This window comes from Vicia villosa, linkage group LG6 (genome assembly GCF_029867415.1).
Source record: "Vicia villosa cultivar HV-30 ecotype Madison, WI linkage group LG6, Vvil1.0, whole genome shotgun sequence".
Lineage (NCBI taxonomy): Eukaryota > Viridiplantae > Streptophyta > Magnoliopsida > Fabales > Fabaceae > Vicia > Vicia villosa.
The window spans coordinates 109,851,789-109,865,712 of NC_081185.1; the positions used below are offsets into that span (position 1 = coordinate 109,851,789).

General features: G+C 35.9%; 1 non-coding gene across 1 annotated transcript; it reads left to right on the plus strand.

The window, feature by feature from the left end:
• Positions 1–6,826: 6,826 nt before the first annotated feature.
• On the plus strand, positions 6,827–6,933 carry LOC131615308 (small nucleolar RNA R71). The gene has a single exon (XR_009287730.1). It is a non-coding gene; the product is annotated as a small nucleolar RNA R71 (small nucleolar RNA).
• Positions 6,934–13,924: the final 6,991 nt, after the last annotated feature.

The window sequence follows — 13,924 nt, forward strand, 5'->3', positions numbered from 1 at the left end:
GATAACGCAAACAAGTCAAACAAATTTAAAGTGATCCTAGCTCTAAGGTAACCCCTCTTTTATTCGAAAGCATCCCCAGCAGAGTCGCCAGTTCTGTAATACGGTGAACTGACTTTTTATCGAAAATGTTGCGGTTAAGCATGAGTCGCCACCGACTTTTATTTTATCCAATTTTAGGAAAGGCTAAAAGAACAGGAAAATACCTTTAAAAAGATTTTGAGTTCGGGGGGTAAGTTATGCAAAGGGAAGGTGTAAGGCACCCTTTGCATCCATGGTTATCCATGGGCTCTTAATTGCTTAGCTCACTTTTGTTTGTTTGAATTGTTTTAAAAAAAACAGTGTATGAATAGAAATTTTGAATAAGAACTTTAGCTTGTAAATAAGCGTAGTCTCTTTGAATTTTATTTGAAAAGAGTGAAAAAATAGTTTTTGAATTTAGAGCAAGCAATTAGTGGCAACTACCCTAAGTTTGAAAATCCGTTCTTTTAGCTTTTCAGGCGAAAGGATCTATCCATACCATGAAGGGCAGGAAGCCTTTCAATTGGATGTTTAAGGGTCATCGAGTAATCGTTTGCCATAAGACTGTCCCATGCCATAAAGAGGGCAGGTAGTCTAAGGGAATGATATAATAGTCATTAATCTTTTTAGGCATCATGCGAGGATACCTTAGCAATTGGGACAAATCATCATTTTACCGAGGCAACATCGAGGGACAACTTTGATGATGAATGAACTGAGGGCAACGTTTGTTTTGCTTTAGGTATCCTCGGGATCGAGGGACTTGACTATTCAGTACAATTAAAGGCAACAAGGCAACAGGCAACAAAGGCAACCAGAGGGATTACCCTAAGGGTGTGTGGGTGCAACAATCACGTGGTTAACTTTGATTACATTTATCTTGTGATTAATGATCTAACGTTTGATTAATTAGTCTTGTCACTCCCTATATTACTAACCACGCAGTAAGAATAATATAATAATACAATAGATAACAGTTTTAAGTGCCTTCAAGGCCAAACAATACAACCAGGGAACAATTACATAATAATATGGGGAAGGGAACAATGAAACCAGCGGATCCCTTAATAGGGTTTGACATAAGTAATAAAAATAGGGTTTAGGTTTACCAACATTCGTAGCTTTGGCGACTTGACAAAACCTTCAACTTCGATTGGTGAAGATTGGCGGGGCAGAGATTTGCCTTGAAGCATGAGAAGCATTGACCCTGACCATTAAAGAGTTGACAACAGAAAAAGAAGGCAATGAGTGTAGGAGGAATTCATCAATAGATAAAGTAAAACCTAATCGAACCTATAATGCAAAAATAAAAAATAAAAGGATATTAAAAAAAAGAAAATAGAACTTAGCTTTTGATTAGTGGCGCGTAGTCGGAAGAATCTTGATCAATCCTGAAAATCTGAACAAAAACAGAAAAAGGTTAGTGCATTGACTGATCTAAACCCTAGTTGATCACAAACCCTAAAGGGTTTTTTAAGAAAACTTATTGTGACCCAACAGTGTTGATGGATAATACCTACCAGCAAACCTAAGGCTACAGGGTTTATAAATGTATCGAAGTTAACAAACCTAAAAAATTTAATTATTAATTTTTAGCCTAATTAATCAAAGCGTATACAAAATAATAATTTTGTGGTAAAAAAAAAAAAATTATTTTTAATATCACAAGAAACGGACTTCGATTAAATAAATAGTCATGTGAAATTATTATGATAATAAAAAAGAAATGTTTTAAATGAACTACATTAAAAAATAAGAAAAAGGAAATAAATAAAAGGTTTAATAAATAAATAAACAAAATAAAAATATAAAGAAACTTAGCTTCGGATCCTATGTAACTGGCTTATGAGGGAGCACCATGGGCATGCATATTCTGGGACGCATGATCTGGTATGATGGACATCCAACGGCAGCCATATGGGGACACATCGTGTACGTTCAATGATCATATGCACCAGATTTATGAACAAATAAATGGTAAAATAATTTTGTGGGATTCAGGGGTCGAACCCAGGCCCTCCAGGTTCCCAGTCTTCCTCAATTACCAACTGTACTACGCTATGCAAGTTGTAAGTGAAACACATGGAAAGGTATAAGTAAAAAAAAACAAAGAGATCAATTGGAAAGTCAAACCTGGGGTCCACTATCATATGCCTAGACCAATCGGTAGTGGAGAATCAAAACACGTGGAGGAGAGAGAAGTGGAACCGCTGACTGACGAATAAAGAACGCACACGCGTGCAGTCAAGAGGTCAGCGTCCTCGTCATCATCTTCAACCTCCGCACCTGCGGATTTTGTTGCGACTGTAGCTGTGGAATTACCTGCGGATTTTCCGCAGGTTTTCTTCCCAATTTTCTGACTTTCGAAACAGCCATGGGTGACGTTGCAGGGGTCCCTGTCTCGCCCAGATCCACTAATTAAGGCCTCCGGAATCTGATAGCGTTGTTAGCTCGTCCGGAAACATCCTGAACATTAAAACACGAAGAAGAAAAGGCTTGTGCCCTAGCAATGGTGGTTGTCGTTCCGGCCACCAAAGCTTGCGAATTAAAGTCCTAATCTGTTCTAATACATCTCAGGAAACCATCAGTGTCATTAGTTTGAATCAAAACGTGATAATTCGGGAGATAGCAAAATCAGAATTTTGAAGAATATTTTAAAACATGATATGAATGATCCACATGGTACATGGCTTAAGCAAACGTGTTTACTTACTCTCTATTACCTTTTTTGTGGATTCGGATCACGATTTGGCTCTGAAACTTGCTGGAGAATGAAGACACGATTATGCAATATTCATGAGTTCTTTGCTCTTTTGGAAACCCTAGCCTTCCTCCCCATTTTTTTTGTCCCCTAATGATTGGTGTCGTTCAGCCTTATATAGAGAGTGTATTTAGGGTTAGGACTTGGCAAAAGATTGAATGATTTGATGATGTGGAAATTTGAGAAGATTTTGCATTAAACCTTTCTAATTTTGTATCAATTCTAAATCACGCATATTTTCTCTTTAGCCATGGCCATTTGATTAATTCTATATTGATTGAATTAATAGAGATTGGATCATAAAGTTTATTTCATTTAAATGTGATTATATTTGATTTAATTTGAATTTAAATGGATAAAATCAAATATAAATAAAATAAAATCATGAAATAAAATTTTAATGATAAATGGGCCTATCTTGAGCTTAAAATTTCGTGCATAGTCCAAAATTGTAGGCCCATTACTCAAGAATTGGAGTTTTGTCAATTAGGGTTTTATCCATCATCCAAATTTTGCCCAACTTCTAACAGTTGTAACTCACCCAATTTTTTGTCATATGAAGGTGTTCTAGGACTTTTTAGAAACCTTAGAGAGTCCTCTAACCAATGTCTTTGGTCTCATATCAAAATCATTTTCCATTCTCATTTTATGACTTTTTTGAAAAATGTGTCTTTTTGTTGACTTTTGAAAAGGACCTATAATGTTTTGGTCCATATCTCTTGAATGAAGCATTTTTAGGCTTGGCATGTGAGAGACAAAGTTGTAGAGAATTCAATTTCCTTCAAAGTGAGCTTTGGATGGGAAATTTCTGATGTTCCATGCGAAAGTTATGGCCGGTCAAAGTTCAGTTGACTTTTTCCTTTAAGAACCCTAATTTAGAAACTCAGGTTCTTGATGATTTTGGAGTTTTTCTTGATGAATCCTGATCAATACTTGATCAAATGATGAATGATACTTCATAATGAGGATTTTGACCAAAAATCAGAAGTTTTGACTGTAGTTTGACCATAGTTTGACTTTTAGGTCAACTAGTCGACTATTGACTTTCTGAGCTTTTGAATAACCAGAATTTTGAGATAGGCCTTGATACTTGTCATGGGGGTAATATAAGACATGTTGAGTCATATGAGATGCCTTGGAGCCATTGATTTATTGATTTTCCTTTAGAACAGCAAAACCCTAGTTCAAAGCCTTTGTGTAGGAGAATTTGTGTAGGAACTTCATGTGTTAGTTGGAATTTGAGTAAGAGAAATTATGTGGGCAAATTTTGGGGTATGACAGTTGCTAAAAATGGTCTTCCTAATATGATCGGGATGTTAGAATCTTCTTGGATATCCATAATGATGAAGTCAGTTAAGATGTAGAATTGACCTACACGAACAGGGATATTCTCTAACATTCCTACAGGGTACTTAACTGAACGGTCTGCTAGTTGAAGAGACATTCTCGTTGCTTTAAGCTCACCTAGATTGAGTTTCTTACAGGTCGAAAGAGGCATCAAACTAACACTAGCTCCTAAGTCGCACAAGGCTTTCTCTATGATGGTTTTTCCAATTACGCAGGGTATAGAGAAACTACTGTTAGAACAAGATTTGTTCTGATCAATTATCTTAGTTTTGATGATAACAATAATATGAATTTTGCTTAAGATAATATGGTACTCTAATCCAATGCAATTTCCTTTTCAGGAAATATATAAAGAGTATGCATAATTCAGCGCTCAGAAGCTTTGTCTCTCAAGGGTTCAGCATGCAACATCAGAACATGGTCTGGCAAGACATCAGAAGATGGTCGAAGCAGAATCAGAACATGGGTCTATGGAAGCATCAGAAGAACATGAGATCAGAAGCACTGAAGTTCTGATGGTATCACGCACAGAAGCACTTCAAGGTCAGAAGATCAGAAGATGCTTTGCACCAAGCTGTTTGACTCTGATGATATTCAAACGTTGTATTCACAAACATCAGATCAGAAGGAAGTACAAGTGGCAGGCTACGCTGACTGACAAAAGGAACGTTAGAAGCTATTAAAGGCAACGTCAGTAGACACAGCGTGAACAAGTCTCGAGGTAGTTGACAAAAGCGTATAACATTAAATGCGATGCTGTACGGAACACGCAAAGCATTAAATGCACTCAACGGTCATCTTCTCCAGCGCCTATAAATATGAAGTTCTGATGAGAAGCAAGGTTAACGATTCTGAACAAAAACAACTCATATTAACTTGCTGAAACTCTGTTCTATTCAAAGCTCAGAATCTTCATCTTCATCAAAGCTCACTACATTGCTGTTGTAATATATTAGTGAGATTAAGCTTAAACGTTAAGAGAAATATCACAGTTTGTGATTATAGCTTTTAAGAAGCAATTGTAATACTCTTAGAATTGATTACATTAAATTGTAAGGAACTAGAGTGATCGTGTGGATCAGAATACTCTAGGAAGTCTTAGAGGTTATCTAAGCAGGTTGTAACTAGAGTGATCGTGTGGATCAGAATACTCTAGAAAGTCTTAGAGGGTATCTAAGCAGTTGTTCCTGGAGTGATCAGTGTGTGATCAGAAGACTCTGGAAGACTTAGTTGCTGACTAAGTGGAGAACCATTGTAATCCGTGCGATTAGTGGATTAAATCCTCAGTTGAGGTAAATCATCTCTGCGGGGGTGGACTGGAGTAGTTTAGTTAACAACGAACCAGGATAAAAATAACTGTGCAATTTATTTTTATCGGCCAAGTTTTTAAAGCTACACTTATTCAAACCCCCCCTTTCTAAGTGTTTTTCTATCCTTCAACTACCAGGGTCTTTCAGTTTTGGAGGCATGTTATTTTGGATGATAGCGCTACATTCAGCGGTAAGCGTTATAGTTTCGTTATCCTCGAGTTTCTTTTTGTTTGATAAGATTTCTTTCAAGAACTTAGCGTACGAAGGCATTTCAGTTATGGCTTCTGTGAATGGTATGGTTATGTTTAATTGCTTCAGAAGTTCTACAAATCTTTTAAATTGCGCTTCGGTTTTTGATTTAGCTAATCTCTGAGGGTAAGGAATTGGTGGCTTATAAGGTGGTGGTGGAACATAAGGTTTCTCTTTTTCGGGTTCCACTTCGTTATTATTCTCATCAGTCTTAGCAGTTTGTTCGTCAGTTGTTTTCTTTTGGGTTTCCTTTGGCTCTTGTTGTGACATGGGTACGTTTTGAGTTCTAGGATCTATGGGTCCATCGTAATTCGTTCCACTTCGTAGTGTTATCGCGTTCGCATGTCCTTTAGGATTGGGTTGAGGTTGAGCAGGAAATGTGCCAGCAGGGGCAGCAGTAGGTGCTTGTTGTTGAGCTACTTGTGAGATTTGAGTTTCTAACATTTTGTTATGCGTAGCTAAAGCATCTACTTTGTTCGATAATTATTTTAGTTGCTCGCTATTGTGGATGTTTTGATTCAGGAAGTCCTTATTGGTTTGTTGTTGGGAAGCTATGAAGTTCTCCATCATGATTTCTAGATTTGACTTCCTAGGGGTGTTTTGAGCAGCTACAGGCGCTTTTTGGTAGCCAGGTGGTACAGCAGGTGCTTGTCCAGGCGCGTACAACGCATTGTTGTTCTTATAAGAAAAGTTCGGGTGGTTTTTCCATCCAGGGTTGTACGTGTTAGAATAAGGGTTTCCTTGAGCATAATTTACTTGATCAGATGGGACTCCAGTCAAGAGTTGGCATTCAGCGACTACATGTCCAGTCAATCCACAAATCTCGCAGTTAGGTGTTACAGCGGCAGCGGTGGCTGAAGGAGTGATGGTTAAGTTTTCGATCTTCTGAGTTAAAGCGTCTACTTTAGCGTTAACGCGGTCTATACCACTTATTTCGTACATTCCTCCTTTGGTTTGGGCTTTCTCTAGAGCGGCTCGTTCTCCACCCCATTGGTAATGGTTTTGTGCCATGTTCTCTATGAGTTTGTATGCTTCATCATGGGGTTTGTCCATTAATGCTCCGCCAGCAGCGGCATCTATAGTCATTTTAGTGTTATATAAGAGACCACCATAGAAAGTATGGATGATCAGCCATGGTTCGAGTCCATGATGAGGGCATATTCTAAGCATGTCCTTGTAACGTTCCCAAGCTTCGAAGAGTGATTCGTTATCTTTCTGGGTAAATCCGTTGATTTGACCTCTAAGCATAGCAGTTTTGCTAGGCGGAAAGTATCTCGCTAAGAATACTCTCTTCAATTCGTCCCACGTAGTTATGGAATTGGAAGGCATGGATTGAAGCCACGCTCTCGCTCTATCTCTCAAAGAGAAAGGGAAAAGGCGTAATCGAATAGCTTCGGAACTAACGTTGTTGGCTTTGATAGTGTCGGCGTATTGCACGAACACAGATAAATGGAGATTGGGGTCGTCTACAGGGCTTCCAGAGAATTGATTCTGTTGAACAGCTTGGACCAGCGAAGGTTTCAGTTCGAAATTGTTTGCCTCAATCGCAGGTGGTGCGATACTTGAATGCGGTTCAGCGCGCGAAGGAGCGGCATAGTCTCTAAGAGGACGAATAGCAACCATCTCTAACGTCGGGGTGATTTGATTAATTTGATCAGTAAAAATCAATTCCTGATTAATCGGAATTTCTGCTACTTCGGGAAGATTGCGAGCTCGTCGTTTGACGTTAATGAAACGTTCGATCTCGTTAATTCGTTGTATTAAATCTCCTCCTTGTTAACGAGTATTTGGCATACAATCGTTCAAAAAGAAAGGGAAGAATTGTCCTAGTCTCTACGGTGTAACAGTGAGTTACGATATCGACTTAAATAGTCCCCGGCAACGGCGCCAAAAACTTGATCGCGACTTTACGTGTTTATAAATCTGGTAACTGCAAGTGCACAGTCGTGTCGTGTAGTTTTAAAAGATATCGAATCCACAGGGACTATGAATCGATCTACCGTTATCTAAGGTTACTATGTAAAGCTAGGAGTAATAAAATTTCGATTGTTCCTAAGGAAAGTGATTGTGAGAAAATAAAGAATAATAATAAAAGACAGGTATCAGTATGTATTTCGTTTAACTAAAGGTAATCCGAAGGTCCATAGGCTTTTGCATAATTAAAATAAAAAATCTTTACTAATTCCATTGATTAAAAATCCTCGTCTCAAACTTTCGCTCTATTGATTCAGACTACTATCCTAATCCTAATGTACGCTTTCGCCATCCCATCAGATTTTAGAAGAGCTTTTTGGAAACAATGTACTTAATAAAATGCCTATTTTACGAGGTTGTTATCTATTTAAATCTCCTAATCTCAAACTTTCGCTCTGTTGACTCGGAGCAAGCTAATAACCCTAACGTACGCTTTCGCCATCCCGCTCGAGTGTAAAAACAATTTTTGAAAATAAATAAGTTCCAATCAGTTTTAATACGCTTTCGCCATCCTTAAAACTAATGTCCTATGCCTACTATCTGGTTAAAGACCTCAAACTTTCGCTCTATTGATTTTAACCTTTGACCGTCCTAACCCCTCAAACTTTCGCTCTATTGGTTTTAAGACTTACTAATTAAATTAGACATACAAACAAAAAATAAGTGATAATTAATAAAACATGATTAAGCCAATTTATTTCGGATCCCTACGGTTAACTTACTTTACATACCGACACCTTTAGTAATTTAGCCAGACATATTAATACGATTAAACATGCATAAATCGGTTCGGTTCATAATAATAAGCATATTAAAAGGCATATAATATATCGTGCAAACAAATATGAATAAGGCGGTAAATAAAAAACCTGAATTAAATAAATCTGAATTGAATTGAATCTTGAAGTACTCGAACTTCCACCACAGGTTGGCTGGATCGTTCTTCGGAATTTAAATGGCAGGAAATAAAAACAAGGAAATAAAACGATAAATCTAACGTAAGGCTAGATCTACGAAAAGTTCACAACAATTTCCAGTGTAGAAATCGTTGTGAGAAAATAAACGGTTGAATGAAAGCAGAATAAAGAAAAGCAGTTCGCGGTACAATTTCGGCACCACTTCGTTGGCAGGAAATCGGACAGATTGAAGTGAAGTGGCTGGCTCTATTTATAGGGGAAGCTTTGCAGTTGCTTTGCGTGAAAAGAGGAGATTCTGCAGACTGGGACGTGGAGACGTGCGTCTCCGTTTCTTCAGGAAGACTTGAGACGTGCGTCTCAAGTGGAGAGTCTTTAGGGAGGTGGAGACGTGCGTCTCCCTTTTGCTGAGGTGGCAGAGACGTGCGTCTCTGCTTACTTGTGTGGCTTGGGCTGCTTTCCTTCGTGGGCTGGATTGCTTCATTGGGTCTTTGGGTCTCTTTCAGCACACTTGGCCCTTAATTGCACTCCCTTTTTACTTCAGCACCCAATTTACGTCTTTTAGGCATAGATAAGGGTCGTTTTGGCTCCATTTCTTCTCTTTTTCACAATTCGGCATAATAAGAGTGTAAAACCTGAAACAAAGCAAATACACGCGTAATATCATAATAAATTAACATAATAAACGGAAAATGCTATAAATATCTATGGATTTTAAGCTAAATATACGATATAAAATCGTGTTATCAATACTGAAGAGCACCCACAATGGATTTGTATAGGGTAGTATCTGCAAACTTGTTAGGACCATCTTTGAAGAATTTGAAACGAGCCACCATAGGGAAGGCATATGTTTTGCTTATTGTAGCTTGATTTTAACAGGTAAGTCTCTAATGTATTTGCCTTGAGTTAAGAGTAAAGGATGCTCGGTCAGGACTTAACATCTATGCCCAAAAAATAGTCAAGATTATCAAGTTCGTTTCGAGAGAAGACAAAGTTCAATTGGGTGACCATCTGTTGAATTAGAGGAATTGTTTCTTGTGACAATTATGTCATCTACATATACTAACATGTATATGTGAGTGTTTTGATGTGTGAAAATAAAGAGAAATGTCACATTTACTAGCTTGGAACCCAAACTTGAGTAGTTGACCTTGAAAATTTTCAAACTAAGCCCTAAGCGCGTGTTTGAGGTCATAGAGAGCTTTATGCAACTTGCAAATCAAGGTTTTGCTGATGTTTTCAAATCCAGGTGGTTGTGTCATATGCACAGTTTCATCGAGTTCACCATTAAAAAATGCATCAAGTTCACACTGGAATGTGCAATTTTACTACTATTTATTTATCCGAATAATCAAATAAATTTCTTTAGACTTTCATTTATCTGAATGTGCGACATAGTTCATGTAACTATATTTTTTACTCACACCTTAATTAATTGCTTATGCAACATCATGATCACATGGGTGTGTTTTATTTTCCATTGGAATAAATTGATTGCATTAGGAAATAACCAGCATAAATCCGAAAAGCTGTACAGTGAAATAATAATTGAGATGAAACAGTTATGAAATGGAGACTTTTCATGTGTGTTTTGTTTCACCAAGATTTGATGTTTGTTTAGTACTTGACAAGATCAATTGATTAATTACAGGTGAATATTTAGTACACATGGTTTGCTTCCTTGACTGAAACAGATGTTGATAGCATTGATTAAGATTGATATTATGAATTTGGCTAATTGGATCTTGTTTCTCACCATAAAAATGTTTTTATTACTAAATGATGTTAATCTTTATATGTTTTTTTATAACCTTTTACTCAAAATAATTTTTTTTAATTGTATTTGATAAAATTATTCTTGTAGCAAAGTGTTTTTCATGTTTAATGGACTGTGTTTTCAATGAGTTGAGATCTAACTTGAGTTTCTTCTAGTATGAGTGAGGTTTTTATTACTTTGATTTTTTTCTCTTTTCTGTTGTCTGATTATTTGCTGGTTTATCAAATGTATTTGAGGTTTTTCTTGTTGTTTTTTGTTTGCTCTTTCTTGTTGTTTTTTTGTTTACTCTGTTTGTTTTCTTTTTTGTTTTAAGCGGTATCAGCTTGATATATCTTGTGCTAATTGATTGTACTGTTATGTATCTTTGTGGGCTTTTAAGTTGTCATTTCTTTTAATAGATATATTATTAGAACATCAACCAATATAAAAAGTTAAAGATAAACGAAAGTAAAAGAGAATAAACTCAGTAGATCTTTGTTAATGCAGTTCGATCAATGGTGTCTACCTTTGCGACTATAGAGAAGCTATAATTCCCTTTATTTCTTATGAAATGATTAGGATTTCATTGTTACAAGTCATAGGTATAATACTAGGGTTTAATACCCAAACTATAATCCTCAATTACTCTCAACAAACAATTATCTCTACCCATAATTAACTCAACATTATGAACTATACTCAACAATCCATTATAATCTCAAGAATATAAGTTATACTATATAACACATAATAATCTCGACAACATGAGTTATACCCAACAATCTATAATAATCCCAACAATAAAAATCATACTCAGCATTCTCCACCTTGACAAATATTAAACCCCTATGAAGACTTTCTGCATGACAATTCATCTCGCAAACTGTAGAGCTCCTGCTTAAAAATGAGAAACATGTAACAAGTCCAAGCAATGTCTGAACTTGCTATTGAAGACTGACTAGTCAACATATCAACTGCATTTCCTAAAGTATGATCATTTCTAAGTAATATCTGTCTGGATGCAAGTAATTCTTTGATCTTAAGAAATCTCACATCAATATGCTTCGTCTTGGCATGATACACCTAATTGTTTGCTAAAAAAATGACACTCTGACTATCACAATGCAACCGAACTTCACCTTGCTTAACACTCAATTCTATCACCAATCATGTAAATCATAAGGCTTCTTTGGCAGCTTCACCTACTGCCATGTTCTTTGCATCAATTTTTGACATGGCCACTATGTGTTGAACATATTATTTTTAACAAATAGGTCCTTCTACTAAAGTAAAGACATACTCTAATGTATAACTCATATCCTCCATACAACCAACATAGTCTGAATCATCATATCCTACAATTGAAGGATCACCATGTTCACTACTAGACATAATACCATAACTCCTAATCCCTTTCAAGTACCTAAAATTCCACTTAACTGCCTCCCAATTGTAGAACATTGTTTTGCAGGTGACATGTTTTTAACAAGGACAACAACTTTTGATAATGATAACTAATATCTACTGACAAGTCAAGCATAAACGGATAAAGATGCAAACCTAAGTATTAGGGTGTTATGGGCTTGACTATCCGATGATGGCAATCATACACATTTCAAACTCAAGCTTCATCTCAAGAGAACTCAAGTGTCTACAAAAGAAAGCATTTGACGAAGTTATGAATTAGAATAAAGTCCTACTTTAATTAGTCTAAGTTAATGCTTTGTAAATCATTAGGGCGTTCTCGTAAAAGTGCATGAATAAATCACACACACACACACACTAAAACACTTTTTAAACTGATTTTTCTCAAGAAAATATCTTCAAAAATATCTTCAAAAATATCTTGAAATTGTGCCAAATGAATTAGGAGCTGTCATAATAGCTCTAGGAAAAGTTTTGTCTTTGCCAATTGATTAATACATTTACCTAAATGGTTGGCCCAGTTCAAAATTAAGCTCCACGTGATTAGAACATCAACTTAATGATGTACAATGACTAAGTATATTCTCTTTCCTATTTTGAACTTACAGTTGATTTTATTTAGGGTATATAATCAATTGGCATTAGGTGTTAATCAATTAGGAAGTATTGAAAAGCAATACGATTAATTTCTTTTTTGTGCTAACCCTCTAGAATATAACTAAAGGTCCACTCTCTCATTTAAATCATCTAGAACCGTGTTTTAACACTTCTCACTTTCACTCGATCTCTCTAAAATTTTCTTTTACTTTCTCTCGTAAATGTTTTAGCCGAAGCGCTTCTTCGAGAAAGCTTTTTTGTGAGTGAGGATAAGTTGTAACTATAAAAGGGTAGAATTGTAAAATTCACCAAGGAAATCTTTTGTATACACCTTGGTTGAATATTATTCATTTAGGAATTATTTTTGGGTTAGAAGCTAAATTCGTAAAAAGATTTGGTTTGGGGATTGTGTGATTCAGCTTTGTTTAGGTTCGAGATCAACCCGTGATAAAATCTCTCATAGGTACTTGGTTAGCTTGGTATAAAACCAACATTAGGTTCAAGCTTAGTCCGATATTAAAATATTGATAGGTTCGAGATTAGTCCGAAATTAAAATTTCACAGATTGTTGGTTATCCCATGATAAAACCAAGGTTTAAGGTTCATAGGCTCAACCCGCGATAAAAGTTCGCAAAGTTTGTTTAAAAGCTTGAAGAATAATCGCTCCAAGATTATCGTGGAAAAACATTAACCGCTTTGATCTACTGCGTGGAAAGAGGACTAACCGCTTCGATCCGCTGTTTCTAAGAAACGACTCAACTACTAAATTCCTAGACTTAGTTTTTGGTTGGGAGTAAATCATTTTCCTTGTGTAAGGGGGTTCATGTGTATTACCTACTAAAATCTCTCAACGTTTACTGAATACTCTTAAGATCAATTTTTAGGGAGAGGAGTAAGTCTTTTTATTTAGAGAGAACCTCTATAATTCTCAGTGTTCTCTCTTTTTCCTATACTATTTACTTTCCATAATTTATATTCTGGAATTTTACTTTCTGCTGCTTAATATTTAAAACTTTTATAAAATGATTTTAAAATTTGATTTTAATATGAAAAGTTTTTCAAAACCAATTTTTCTGGATCACACAATTCACCCCCTGTTGTGTGTGAATCACATGTCCAACACCAATGATGCTTTCTTGGTTTGGACATAAACTTACAAACTTGACTTACAACTTGTGCCAAATCTGGTATAGTGCAAATTGTAAAATATATTAAACAACTAACAACACTGCCATAAAGAACCATATACTTAGCTTCTGCATATGTATTTGGACACTAATCCAATGAGAGTTTAAAGTGATTCTCCAGTGGAGTGCTCATAGAATTTGAATTACTTATCCAGGGCCGGCCCGAGACATATCGAGGCCTAAGGCGGATTTTGAATAAAATCAACTATAAAATATTTAAATTTATTTTTTAATCTTTTAAAACTTAAAAATATTTATTAAATTTTTTAATTGACTTTATTTAATATGTTTTTTCGATAGATAATAAGTTTATTTATACAAGTTTAAAATAAAAAATTATTAATTTTAATATAACAATTATTATTATTATTATTGAGGATTTA